The sequence below is a fragment of the Gymnogyps californianus genome, chromosome 3 (genome assembly GCF_018139145.2).
Source record: "Gymnogyps californianus isolate 813 chromosome 3, ASM1813914v2, whole genome shotgun sequence".
NCBI classification, from domain to species: domain Eukaryota; kingdom Metazoa; phylum Chordata; class Aves; order Accipitriformes; family Cathartidae; genus Gymnogyps; species Gymnogyps californianus.
In genome coordinates, this window is record NC_059473.1 from 6417212 (window position 1) to 6430220 (window position 13009).

Consider the following 13009-nt stretch of genomic DNA (forward strand, 5'->3'; position numbering starts at 1 on the left):
AGTGAGGAACTGAATTCAATTTTAATCTGGTGAAAACTGAATTTCCTGGTTATCTTTCATGCAGGTATAATGCTTTGCAGTAAGGATTTCAATCAAACAAGAGGAAAAAAAAAGAAGCAGCTTCAATAAGAGTTGTTTCCTGACAGCTCCCAAAGGCTGCTGGAGTGCCTGCAAAAAGCTGCTGACCACTGAAGGGACTCTGATGGCTCTCACTGCACTTGCCTTTTAGCTCTCATATCTCTGAAACTCTCCTGAGTGCAGTCCAAATCACAAAAACTAAATTTGTACCTCCACTTCCTCAGCAGAATAAGCCCCAAATGTAGGGAAACCATTGTAAAGCTAACATAAAATTTAACATTATTGAAATTATTTAATTTATAAAATTAAAATGTATACTTTCTACTTGTGTATTCCCTTTTCAAAGAGAGAAAAATGGGCCAAGCCCGGTACGGAGCACGGCTCAACCAACACCCACGGCTAGCAGCAGAATAAACCTGCCCCAGTAGCAATGCTGCTGAGTTATGAGGGTGATTAGCCCCTCAACTCATGCTTTCCAGCTCCATTTTCTCTTGCCTTGAGATGCCCATCGTTCTGTCCACGCTAATGTGGGCAGCAAAAGGAAGACCAAAAGAAGACTGCACTGGCCTGAAACCTTGGTCCCCAGCAAGTGCCTCAAAGCCCTGTGGTGCCCCTGTAAAGCTTCCAAGCCTCCTGGAGATCTGACTTCAGGATATAGTTTTTAGGAAAAACATCACTTTTTATTGCTCAGTTAGCAGCATCAGGAACGCAATGGTAGTATTGATGAGAAAATAAGCAGAGCTTTAGGATCTGCTTAAAAGAGGTTTAAGATAAGTCTCTCTAATTACACAGAGTTTAACTGCTCTCTCAAGATTTTAAAAAATATACAGATCCCTGTAACAGGCATTTTGAATCACATGGCGAAATCAAGCTACAGTTGACAGACACTGAACCTCCACAAAGATGTTGTCCCCTTTTTTGGTGGCCAGCAATTTTGCCAAGCCCCAAATAAAGGCTAATCTAACCTTTCTGAAAGATCACTGTTTATATTCTTAAAGAAGTATCAAGCCCAGCAGCAACAGCAGATGCGTGTTCTCCCACAACAATTTCCAATCATCCTGCAAGAAGAGCGAGCAGAAGTCGATTTTCGTCTGGAGACCTTTTGCAAAGCAAAGGGCCTACCTTGAATCAGAGCCTGTCTCTCCCTGCAGCTCTCCCAGTGCTGTGGCTGCCACGACACTGGCAGGAACCCCTTGTCCAGCACCGGCAGAAAGGCCAAGCTTGCGGCATGATGGAGTGCTACAGCAGCAATGTTGCCCAAAATCACTGCTCCTCTGCATGGGTCACCCTTTTCCTCTCAAGCAGCTGCTACTGAATTCACCTGACCCAAAGACAAACGGTTCGGTTGACTTTCTTTGTGCCTCTTCTAACACACCAATTTGTGGAGAAAGCTGTAATTGGATGGACTCAAGCCCACCATGAGATCTCCAGCACACAATCTCCTCTGCCCCGGTGAAAATCCCAAATCACGCTGCTGAAAAACAACCAGATGCCTTCTCTGAGAGGCACAGCAAACCTGAGGGAATGACTCAATAACTTAGCTCACATTGCAGGCATATTCATTTAATCCTCTTGCTTAACATGAGAAACAGCAAACCCCATGCAGGAGCATTAATTAGTAATTTCTTGAACAGGCCTGAAAACAACAATCTGCTGAGTAAAATCATATAGCACCCCAAGGGTTAATGCCATTTAGGAAAGGATGCAGTGGAAACTCTTGGAGGACTTAGCTTAGTAATTATAGTGCAAAACCCAAGCTGGGTGACAGCCAGCAGTGGAGCTGGAGGACATGTCACTGCTGCCCCAGGGGTCACCTACTGGCAAAATATCTTTCTGCTTACGAATACGGTAAGATAAAACCCAGGGCATGCCTGAGGTCTTGACTGTTCCCAGACATTGCAGTAGTGGGAAAAAAAAATCACTACTTTTGAAGAGTTTTCTTGACCCACACTAGACCCTCTCATTTTAATGTTTATTCATTGACTAAGAAGAACCACTGAACACAGAAATCATTCCTTGGGCAGAAAAAAAAAAGAAAAAGAAAAAGATTTTTGCAGTGGTTCTGGGTAGCCGGTGGTTTGCTTGTTTCAAAACCAGAGAACTGAATTTTTGGGAAAGATCAGGTGGGTTAACCTAGAAGAAGGATGGAAATACTGTCATCCCCCATCTCAAGAGCTGCTGATGTCGCGTCGGTCTGGCGGTGGAAGCAGCCAGCGAGCTACCGCTCTGCTGCAGCTACCGCTGGCTCCAGCGGGGTCACCCAGGGCTGCGGGTAACCCCCAAAGGAGCGAGGGGGGCAGCCGGGAGCGGTATTCCGGCTTTGCCAGCACCCCTGCCAGCTCCCACCTCCCCGGCCCCGCCGAGCGGCGCCGCGGGCGGGCGGCCGACAGGTGGCGCCATTGCGCCACGGGCGGCGCTGCGCGGGGGCGGGGGCTCGGCCCGGGGCGCCGCTCCCTCTTCCCGCGGCGGCGGCGACTCGGACGGCGGGAGGCGGGCAGGAAGCGACGGCGGCTGGCTTTGCACCCCCGTGGGTGGGAGTTAACTTTTCCCCTTCCGTCCTTTGAGAAGCCCTCAAAAATGATATTTACTAGGGGAAAAAAAAAATCAGTTTTTTAAAAATTCCTTTTTTTAATCAAAAGACCAAGTACTCCAACAACTATTTTTTTTTTGAAAAATGACCCCAGAGCAGAGGTGAAACGCAGCACGTTTTGCCTAGCTCTAAAGCTAATCCTCGCCATCTGTGACAGTTGTGCTTTGAGACCGTCAATCTTCCTTGCACCCAAACACAGAACTGCGCTTCCCCAAATTAATCAGTCTTGAAGTGCAGTAAGGAAATCCTCGAACGGGCATCACTGACATGTGAATGTTAAAATACCTGAGGGCCAGCAAAGGACGATTAAAGCCTGTCTCCCCAGCGGCACAGAGCTCCTCTGTCCTGCCTTTTAGGCTGACCTTAAGACTCCCATATTTAGAGGAGCGTGGAGGCTTTTCATGCTCAGTCAGTACACCTAGCAAGGAGGGGGTGCAAACTCATCTCTTGCAGAGCAAATGTTTTGGGTTGTTCCCTTTTTTGGCAGCAAAAGGACCATAGACTTTTTCTGGCCAAGACCGCAAGGATAGAGGAGGCTCAGGCTGCCAACTCGAAGCCTGGCAGGCATCACCCCACCAAGTTGCAGACAGAGGCTGGCCCTGCTCACGCCTCAAGCTGGTGAGACGCACACCAGCCTGGCCAGGGCCACCTGCTCCTGCTAACCAACTGGTGTCAAGGGCCAGTGCCTGCTCTCCGGCACGGCACGGCACGGCACCCAGACTGCGGCACCCATGCGTGCCCACAGCTACTCTCGCCCGAGCAGGCAGCCACCCAGCTTCGCCACGCGCTCTCCCTGCCAAGCCCACAGCAGGGCCAGGGCTGTGCCGCCCTCACCGACGGGGAGGGACCTCGTGTGCTTTCCTGGCTCAGAATACGCCTCCTACCCGGTCGGCACCAAGCATAGGCATTTGCAGTCACGGCTCTTGTGCCAGGAATAGCGATGGCACCCGCTTTCTGCTAAATAAGCTGTGCAGGTAATCCTCTTCTACCACAGACTGTCTGCAGGCCATGTCCTGGCCCGGTCTTCTGGCATGAAGGGCTTGAAGATTTTTAAAAGCACTTTGTGAGTAAGGTGAGCCCCCCAGTATGCACAGCCCCGCTGCCTCTCACTGCTTATGAACCACTTAAAGGCAAACTGGATGCTTGCATCCCTTTGTCCACTTCAAATAAAGCTCTGCATGTTTATACACATGCTGCGTGGGGTGCACAGGGAGGTGTGGGGTGCAGCTAGCAGCAACTCCATCCCAAAAGTGCCCAGAGCTGGATTGCTGTGATAGCACAGTGCTACCGATCCATGAGATGGGACCTGCACATTAGCACGGAGGACAAACAAGAAGGACCAGTAAAACGTGTGTGGGTCGTGCTGACAGCCTGTCTCATGCTCCCAGTACCTTTCCAGTTAAGAGTGGGGAATAAGCACAACACCTACCTGCAACACAACACACCCGGCAGCACACACCTTCTTGGGGGGACCCTTTACATTGATCCACATTAAAAATAAAAAGGAAAAAAAAGGAAGATACTATTTAAAGAGCAGGTTCTGACATTGAGGTTTTAGTGGTGATCAGCAGCACCTCAACCCTGACCAAGAAGGGAAAGGTCTTGCCTCCAACCTCAGTGGCTGCTTCAGAGAAAGCAGTAAGAGAGCTGGCAGCCGGGAAGCTGCAAGCTTATGTGGGAGCTTCCCTCCTGACCCACTGCTGGAGGTTAGCTGAGCCTTGACGCTGCAGCATTTACCTTTGCCAGTCTCATTCCTAAGTCTACCGGGCTCTTCCCAATTCTGCAGAGGCTACAGCTGTAGCATGGAGCCCTGCTGTGCTCTGCATGCAAAGGGCATTGCTGCAGTCAGGGATAAATACACCCCTTGCTGTGGCACTGCTCTGCCTGCCACTCTGCCGGCCTCAGAAATAGTGGGACCCTCCCTAAAATCTCTGTCCTCAATCAAAAAAGCTCTCTCTCTCGCACCCAGCTCATTTTCTCGTCTCTGACACGAATTAATTCCTCCTGGACTGACGCAGTCCTTACAGCCAGGCAGCACAATGCTCCTGGCGTGGCATGTTTTACAGCAGAACAAGAGCTGGTTGCACGGGGCAGGGTTCCCAGTTCTGTGCCCGCTTGGGTCCTTTCCCAGACTTACTGAGACTGCCTGCTTTACAGCAGTACCGAGAGTGGTAAATTTAAGAGTCGTAGCATGCCAAGCAGATACGGGGATTATTTCCACTCCGTGGCTTCCCAATGCCACGCACACACTACTTTGAGAAATCTCTTAAAAATGGCTGCTTCAAAATAGCCTGTATACATCACTGGCCCTAAGGATGACACATGATGAAATGCCTTTACAAAACGAATCCTTACATTTCAGCCTAGCGGAGCATCCAAGTGCACAGCAAAGCCAAGACAAACACAGCACTGCTCTCTCTTGAAAATGTACGTGGTTTGAAAATCTCCGTTGTTGCTCTATCCCAGAAAATGATTCATCCTCCCCGCGGGGTTTTGACTTGCCTCCACACGTTTCGCAACGCTGCCTGGCTTTATAACAGTGTGGTTGCACGCGGTGACTCCTAGCAGATTTCTCTGCTTGCTTGCGAGCGAGGAGGCGTCGGCGGCTAATCCTTCTAACGATGATTTTCCTCTTGCAGTATTTCTTCTTGCTGGCCATAGACTTACTACTCGCGATGACCCTTTCCTGCCTCTTTTATGTCTTTGTATGCATTTCCATTGCATTTTTGACCTGCTTCGTTATCATCTTCTCCTTTGGCATTGTGGAGAGGAACATTGATGTGAAAGGGAGAGCAATTGTAATTCTTGTGTCCAACAGCTCCATTGGGAGGATGTTTGCAAGGAACTTGGATAAAGCAGGTTTCAGGGTGTCTGCTGCGCACTGGCCTCCTCGAGAGGACGGGACAGCTACGGAAGAAGAGTGCTCTTCAAGCATGGAGGTAGCCCAGCTCCACATGACTGAAGATGAGTATCAGAAGACAATGAAAACCTTCATAGAAAGCCACTTATCCCTGAAAGGTAATTTTTAGGGCAAACTTGTGGATTGTGCCTACAGTAGAAATCAAAATGCACAAGATTGTGAGATTGTTGTAGTTCATCAGCAAATGAGGGAGGCAAGAATGCTTTAGGAAATGGGTTATAACACTCTAACTGCATTGTATTTTGTTGTGCAAAACAAAAATTTTGCTTTTTCCAGGGGAAAGAGCCTGCTCTGGTGGCTGTGAAAGGCCCCAGTAGACCCCAGTCCCTGGAGGAAGGCAAGGTAGGCCAAGGAATGAGGGGGAGAAGGTCCCACCAAGGCACAGAGGGCTGGACTCACCCTGGGGAGAAAACACAGGGATGAACAAGGGGGAGCAGAGACTCGGACAGTGACCTGAGATGAAGGAATGTGTCTGATTTTTAACCTCTTCTGGATTAAAAAAACTGAGGTCCCTCTTCGCTTCTTGCCTGCTGTGGGATTCATAAGAAACAGTCAGGTCAGAGCTTTGGCTGGCAGGTTGGGACTGTCTCTCTGAACCACACTGCCGTCATTTCTGCAGGGATATGGTACTGAAAGCAACCTGCAGAGCTCACCTGGGACAGCATGAGGCAAGTCTCCTACCGAGGGGATGGCTGTAAGCACTTCTGCTGGGCAATCTCCGTGGTTCTTTCTAGGTGCGAGATGAAGGGTGCCAATGGGCAGGCTGGCTAAGGCCCCGGCTGAATTAGCTCTGCTATCCAGGAGTCTCTGTCCTCGCAGCCATAGTTTTACACCTTTTGGGAGTGACAGAAAATTCAGCCTCAGCCATCAGGGCTGTAACCTCACTGCCCGCAGGGCTACGAGGTTACAAGAGAAGAGGCCAACCCTCTCCTCCACTGTGAACCTCCCTAAGGCACGTCTGAGCAGCAAAGCTCTCTCACTGCTTCCCCATACTGCCTCCTTCCTTCTCCAGCTTCTCCATCCGTCTCCTCCTTGCTCTTCTCCCTGTGGTCTCTCTGAGGCTTCCTTTGAGGTCTCCCCAGGGCAGCCTCTCTGCTTGCTCACACTGAGCTGAGATCTCAGAGAGCATCCACATCTCACCAGGACAAATAATGAGACCCTTTGCATTGCTGCCCAGCACTGAAAGTTTTCTTTGTACTCCCAGGCTCTGGAGAGGAAGGACATTTTGGAAGTCAGAGCATGCACCACAAAGCCTCCCCTACTGCAGACACCCTTCAGAGAGGCGGTAGGGAACCCTAGCCAATACCTGCTGCTAGCTGCAGCTATTCAGGACCCAATGGCACAGGTTATCTCACATTGCTTTTCTCCTCAGAAGCATCCAGCAGACCAGAAGTGCCTGCGGTCAGATCCTGTGCGACTCGGCATGGCCCAGGATACATCCTCCCACTCACTAGCAGCCTGCAGGCTCCAGGAATGGGTGCCATGCACGCCAGTGGAGGGTTTCAGACCAAACGCTCAGCTGCCTGCATAAGCATTTAGGCTAATTTACACTAGTAAAATTATTGTGGTAAAACTTGCCTGCGTGGACAAGGCCTAAAAGCTCACAAAGCTGAGTATCAGCATACTCCTGCTTTGGAAATGAACAATGGAGACTTTCTTAACCAGTAATACTCCGTGGGAGCTGGTGATTTCCGTGGGCCTGTGCTGTTTTAATTAAATGAGGATCTGGCCCAGTGATATCTGTCTTTTTTGCTTTTGAATACTTTCAACACTGTGCTAGTTAAGGGCTGTTGCAGGTCTTTTTTTTTTTTCTTTTTTTGACAGGGTACTCTACTGTAGGATCCATGAGGTTTTACATTTAGGATCTCCTGCATAGTATTCACATCACAGATGGGGATGTTAAAATGTATTTGCGAAGCGCCGACCCAATTGCATGGCAGATCAAAGCACTGGGGGCAGGGGGGAGGGAAGAAACCTGACCGTTTTCTTGGATTTCTTTGTTAACAGTTTCGAGTGAGTGCTGGTATTTATTCTGCAAGATTTGCTGTAATATTTTTGGCATGGGTTGGGTGAACATGAACACCCACCACCAGCTGACTGATAATAAAACCATTTAAACCAAATCAAAAGACTACATTGGTAGGTCCCCACATGCAACATGCAGTTTGGTCAGCAGGATCTGGACAAGGAGAGGAGAAGAGAGTTTGTGCTGTAGGGACAAGACATGGCAGAACCATTATACAACTTTCTCCATTTAAAAATTTCTCTTACACACTTTATGTGTATGCAATTTTTGGTTTCCAAAGAAAGGAACTTCTGTGCTAGTTTTTATGAATTTTCTTTAATAACTTGACCCCATAGGAAATTTTTACCATTATATCTTTGCTAGTGTAAGTAGAGAGACACTTGTTTGATATAAACACAGCTGTTGAAATGCATCCTAAATGCCTTTCAAAGTAACACAATGGAGACAGAACCCCGCAGTCACAGTTCCTTCTAGAAATAAAAGACTTATGACAACTAAAATCATCTGGATTTTATTCTAGTACAGGCCCAGAGACCCAAATTTTCAGGTAGGCTAACACCTTTATTCTGTAGTGGCAGTACAAATGAACAAGGTGCCATTAGGTCTAAAGAGATTGTAACACAAAGATAGAGAGAAATACAAGTCAGCCCCCTTCCAAACTCATAATATGTTTTGTGATAGCTTAAGTTCATTCATAAAAAGTCTTGGGTTGTTCTGGCTTTTAGCTTTTGGTGCCTTGAGATCAGATGTTTAAACTTGCTCTGTGACCAGGAGGTCAAAGAGATAGGGGGAAAAAGGGGAGAGAAGGAGTCTTAATTGCTCACCTCCAGTAGCTGAGCTTGTACTATCAAATACTGCAAGAGCTTTTGGCATCGTGTCCAAGTGCTCTGGGATCGAGCTGCTTGAGAAATTGCTGCACCGTGTTGCTCTTTGGGCACATTGCCTGGAAATGTTGGCAATTGCTTCATGATTTTCAGGATTGACTGCGGGGAGGGTGGGGCAGGGCAAGGAGGAAAAAATGTGGAGATGGGCAAGACCCAACAGACAGCAACCTGACCCAACTCAAGAAGAGTTCAGACCACCAGAGCGCTGGTCTGATCAATTGCTGTAGCCTCTGTTGCCACTGTACCTTGGGGTTCACCTAATCACACAGACAACAGGCACGGGGCTAAGTGAAATCAGTACCTACTGCGCCATGCCCAAAGACTGGCTGCCTCTGGCTTTGCCAAGAAGAGCAAGCCCCACAAAGCTGTCAAGTGACCTTGCCCTGCCAGCCTGCACAGAGTTCAGCTCCCTGAATTAAACTGCCAGGACAAGACAGAACGGAGAAACCACTGTTTCACATCTAGTCTCAGCCTTTCTCATGATTTAGAGATTATTCAAACTGTGTTTTTTCTTTAGCTGCACCCAAAACACTTCCAGTGTCTTGAGAGATCGTGTCTTCTCCTTTTGGTGTCTTTAATGTCCCTCAGGTCTTTCTGCACTCCAGGCTGAGCTCTGCTAAACTTTATAACATCTGTGGGTCTGTAGATCACCACTGAAGTGCATAGAGCAGCCATGATGGCAGAGCACTTGGGGGAACCTGCCACCCTTCCTTCCTACCCTCAGTCCAGGGACCAAAGTTGGTTTCCCACTACCCTGTCACACTTTTCTCCACTCTCTCCCACTCCTTGAAGTATTTAATACTGTGCTACCAACCATCACTCATCCCAGTTGTTTCCACCTACTTTCTCTTTCCTTGTTTTTCTTCCATTCCTCTGTAATGCCTCAGGTTTCTGCAGGGAAGATAATACTTGATGTGAGCAATGCCTCTGGCTGCACACCACAGCCTCCCCCTGTTCATTCAGATCTCTGCTGTGCTGAAGTTGCTTGCAAGAGTCCCGCTGATTTTCATAGGGTCAGGATTTCATTTCTTGTACCTGAATCTCAGCTAAGACATGACCACTGCTGGATTCTTTGGCACTTTATCAGCTTCCCTCTGTCCCTATCTGTTAAATAGGAAGGACAATACCTTTTTCACAAGCAGAGAGATAACTGATGCAAATTGATAACATTAGTTCCTAAATAATCTTAGGTCCCATATCTGAAAGACTCTTTCTCACCCTGCACTTCACCATGGTGTTTCAGACCAGTGGGAAGTGCTTGTTTCCAAACCTTGTTCTGAGGACTCCAAAGGGCCTGGAGAAAGCTCCCCGTACAGACAGCTCAACCAGTGGGAGATAATGGACTGTCATCCTCGACCATCTGTTCTCATCCTCATGATGCTGCTGGCAGAGTGGGTCTCATAACTTCTTCCTAAGTTAGTCCAGGCAAGATCACCTGGATCATTTGATCAATTTTAAACAGGTAGGTTTAGTTAATCCAGCTGGTTACTTTCTTCTGTACATCATGGGACACTCATGCAATCTCTTTTTTGAGCAGAGCTGTGAGGGCAGTAACACCAGCAGTGGCAAGTATAGCTAATCCTGGGCAAGGAAGGGTGTCCACAGCTGCAGTCGCTTGCTCAAGGCTGTGTACTGAGATGCTGGCAGAACTATACAGAGAACTGAAGTATCAAGGCTTCTAGCAGCCCCATGGCTTCTTGGACGGTCTCCACCTCTTCTAAAGGTCAAGCTGTTTTTGCAGTTCTGTTCTGCAGTAGGTAGCAGTGGTAGATGCTCTGCTGCTTTCACTTGCCTTGCACTTCTTCAGCATCCACCTACTTTGGGTAGTCATACAGTTTAGTCCATGGAGGCACTCTTGTGACAGAGATCCAGAAAGCGAGACCCTATGGTGCGCCTGAACAGGAGACAGAGAGACATGTGAACCGCTCCCTTGTGCGGTGGATGCACTGTAGAAATTCTTTTGCTTCCTAAGGATGTCAATGCGGTCGATCAAATTATTAGTGCGTGGCATAAGCAAGGAAGAGTCACAACAACCTGCCATTCCCACTCACTTCAGAGATGGATTGAACAGATGCGATAATCATTGAGTGCAATAAACTACAAGGAATTATGAATGAATAAAGCAAACGAAATCATATACTCATGCAATTTTAAAGAGTACTGCATTATTTAACTTCACTCAGCTACAACAGCTGCAGGCCACCTTGGATAAATCAGGCCATTTTCCAGGCTGCAAATGACCATGCTTGGAGTTATGAGTCAAATGATTAATTTTTGTAGCTATGCTTTTGTGCCTTTCATATGGGTTATCTAGAAGTCTTTGATAAACTGGCTTGCAACTATATTGCCTTCCTATCTCGTGGGGATTTATCAAAACTAGAGAAGCACTTTGATACAGCAGCCATCAGGGCTATGAAACAACCCAGACAGAGAAAACCGATCTCGTTCTGAAACTACAGGTTGGGAGTAGTTATTTATTTTAGGATGAAGGGAAGCTTCCTGTTCAAAGCTTCTTTTTTAAAATAAGAATCTATGCATCATCTATAGTTGATGTGCTTTTTTCTTTTTCCAGAAGAAGCTATGCATCAACACCTCTGGACATTTTATGGGAGGCCAGTTTTCACTTCCCTGAGTGCTTTTGTAATTCTCTTGTTTCAACAGACAACTTCCCTGCCAAGAGCCAAGCACCCTGGATGTACAGATAAAAACACATAATTAAAGAGTTACACAATACAGAAAAGCTGCAGCAACACTTCTTCTCCTTTGTCCCCGTTCCTTGCTCATCACCAGCGGGCAGAGCCCGTTCGGGTTCGAAACCTCCGTCCCCCACATCACATTGCTGCTGCCGACACTCTTGCCTGCTGCTGCTGGACTGAGGGGGAAGGCTGTGTGCTGGAAGGGGCTGGCACTTCAGATCCTGTGCAGAGTCCTCAGGACTCTGCATGATCAGGGTTTTTAATCCTGGCAGGGATCAGTCCGGTCAGCTAGCCTGACCTGTATTTTATAGGCCAGGGAACTTCATCAAGATTTCAAAAGAACAAACCAGGCAGCCACCCATGCGGAAATATGTGGGCAGGGAAGGTGGGAGCTGAGCTGTGAACAAGCGAGTTCGGTTTGTTGTAAAATGCAGCAGGTACCTGTAAGCCCCGCTGTGCACATCAGCACTTTGTTTATCTGTTTGTTGCTGGCTGGAGGATTTCTGTTTGCAAACCAAGATCTTTAAGCAATAATTAAAAATGCATATTGGTCTGCTGTATATTAAAAAGTGGGTTATTTTATTTGGATGCATTCAGAACATGTTGCCATGCTTACCACTAATACCAGCCGTGCGTATAATATTATGGAAAGAGGAGGTGAAAGAGCCATATGCTGCCACGACCTTTTTTAGCTTTCTTCCAAATCTTATGTTTGCAGACAACATGAACAGAAATGGATCGTTTCTCAAAAGGAAACCAAACAAAGCCCAGATAGTTGGATACTTATGTTATACTGGCTCCTAAATTCTGCCAGAAGCCTTCTTTAGCATCCTAAAGCAATACCCTCCTCACACTGCCCCCACTTAGCTCATATGCATTTTACTCCCATGGTGTAAGTTTCTCTTACAACAAACCCCAGACAAGAGTTTCATTTCCAAGCTTCATCAGTTGTTAAACCACACAACACTGAGGAGTATTTTTAGAGATCACCAGAAAGATATCTATATTTATGACATGTCATTCTTGAAACAATCAATCAACACATTTTCATGCAATTGCAGTGGTAGGATTAGAGATGCAAGGTAAAATAAAAACAAAAGTATCTGGGAAACTATTTATTTATCACTCATGCATGATGCTAAACTAATCTCTGATTCTGTAAGTCATTGAAAATATTCACAGAGGTAGCATAACCTTTACACTAATTTAAAAGTGTCCCAAACAAGAGCTTAACTTTGTACCAATTTAGAATTGTCTTTCATTAACCAGAGTTGGACAGCTTCCGACCAGACAAATATTTTTGAAAAATACCAGGATTAGAGCTCGAAGTGTTCTACAGATCTATTTCTCCCTTCGAAATAATGCAGTTTGTCAGAAAAAGTATTTGCAGCATGTGTGCACCTGTATTTTTTTACTCCACCCCTCACCTCAAGCCTTCAGGAAAATTTTCCAGAGGGCAGTTTTGACAGGGAAAGGGAACCAAGGGAAAGAAAAAATTTCTGCAACTCTGGCTTCCAATGTTACAGTGTTTGGAGACAGAAACCTTCTGAACAGTTCTAAGACATATGCTTAGAGACTTAATCTAAATTATGTAGTAAGACTGAACATGCATAAAATTTGAATACTTCTGTATATGATAATTAAATACTTCCTTGATACGTATAAATAAATTATCTATTTTATTACAGAACTTCTCAGTAGATTATTTACTTATTTTAAATCTACTCTCTTGAAATTTCCCATCCAACTGACAATAGCCCAGAAAGTTTTGATTTTTCTAGCCCCTGCAAATCTGTTGGTATTTGAACTGCCCTT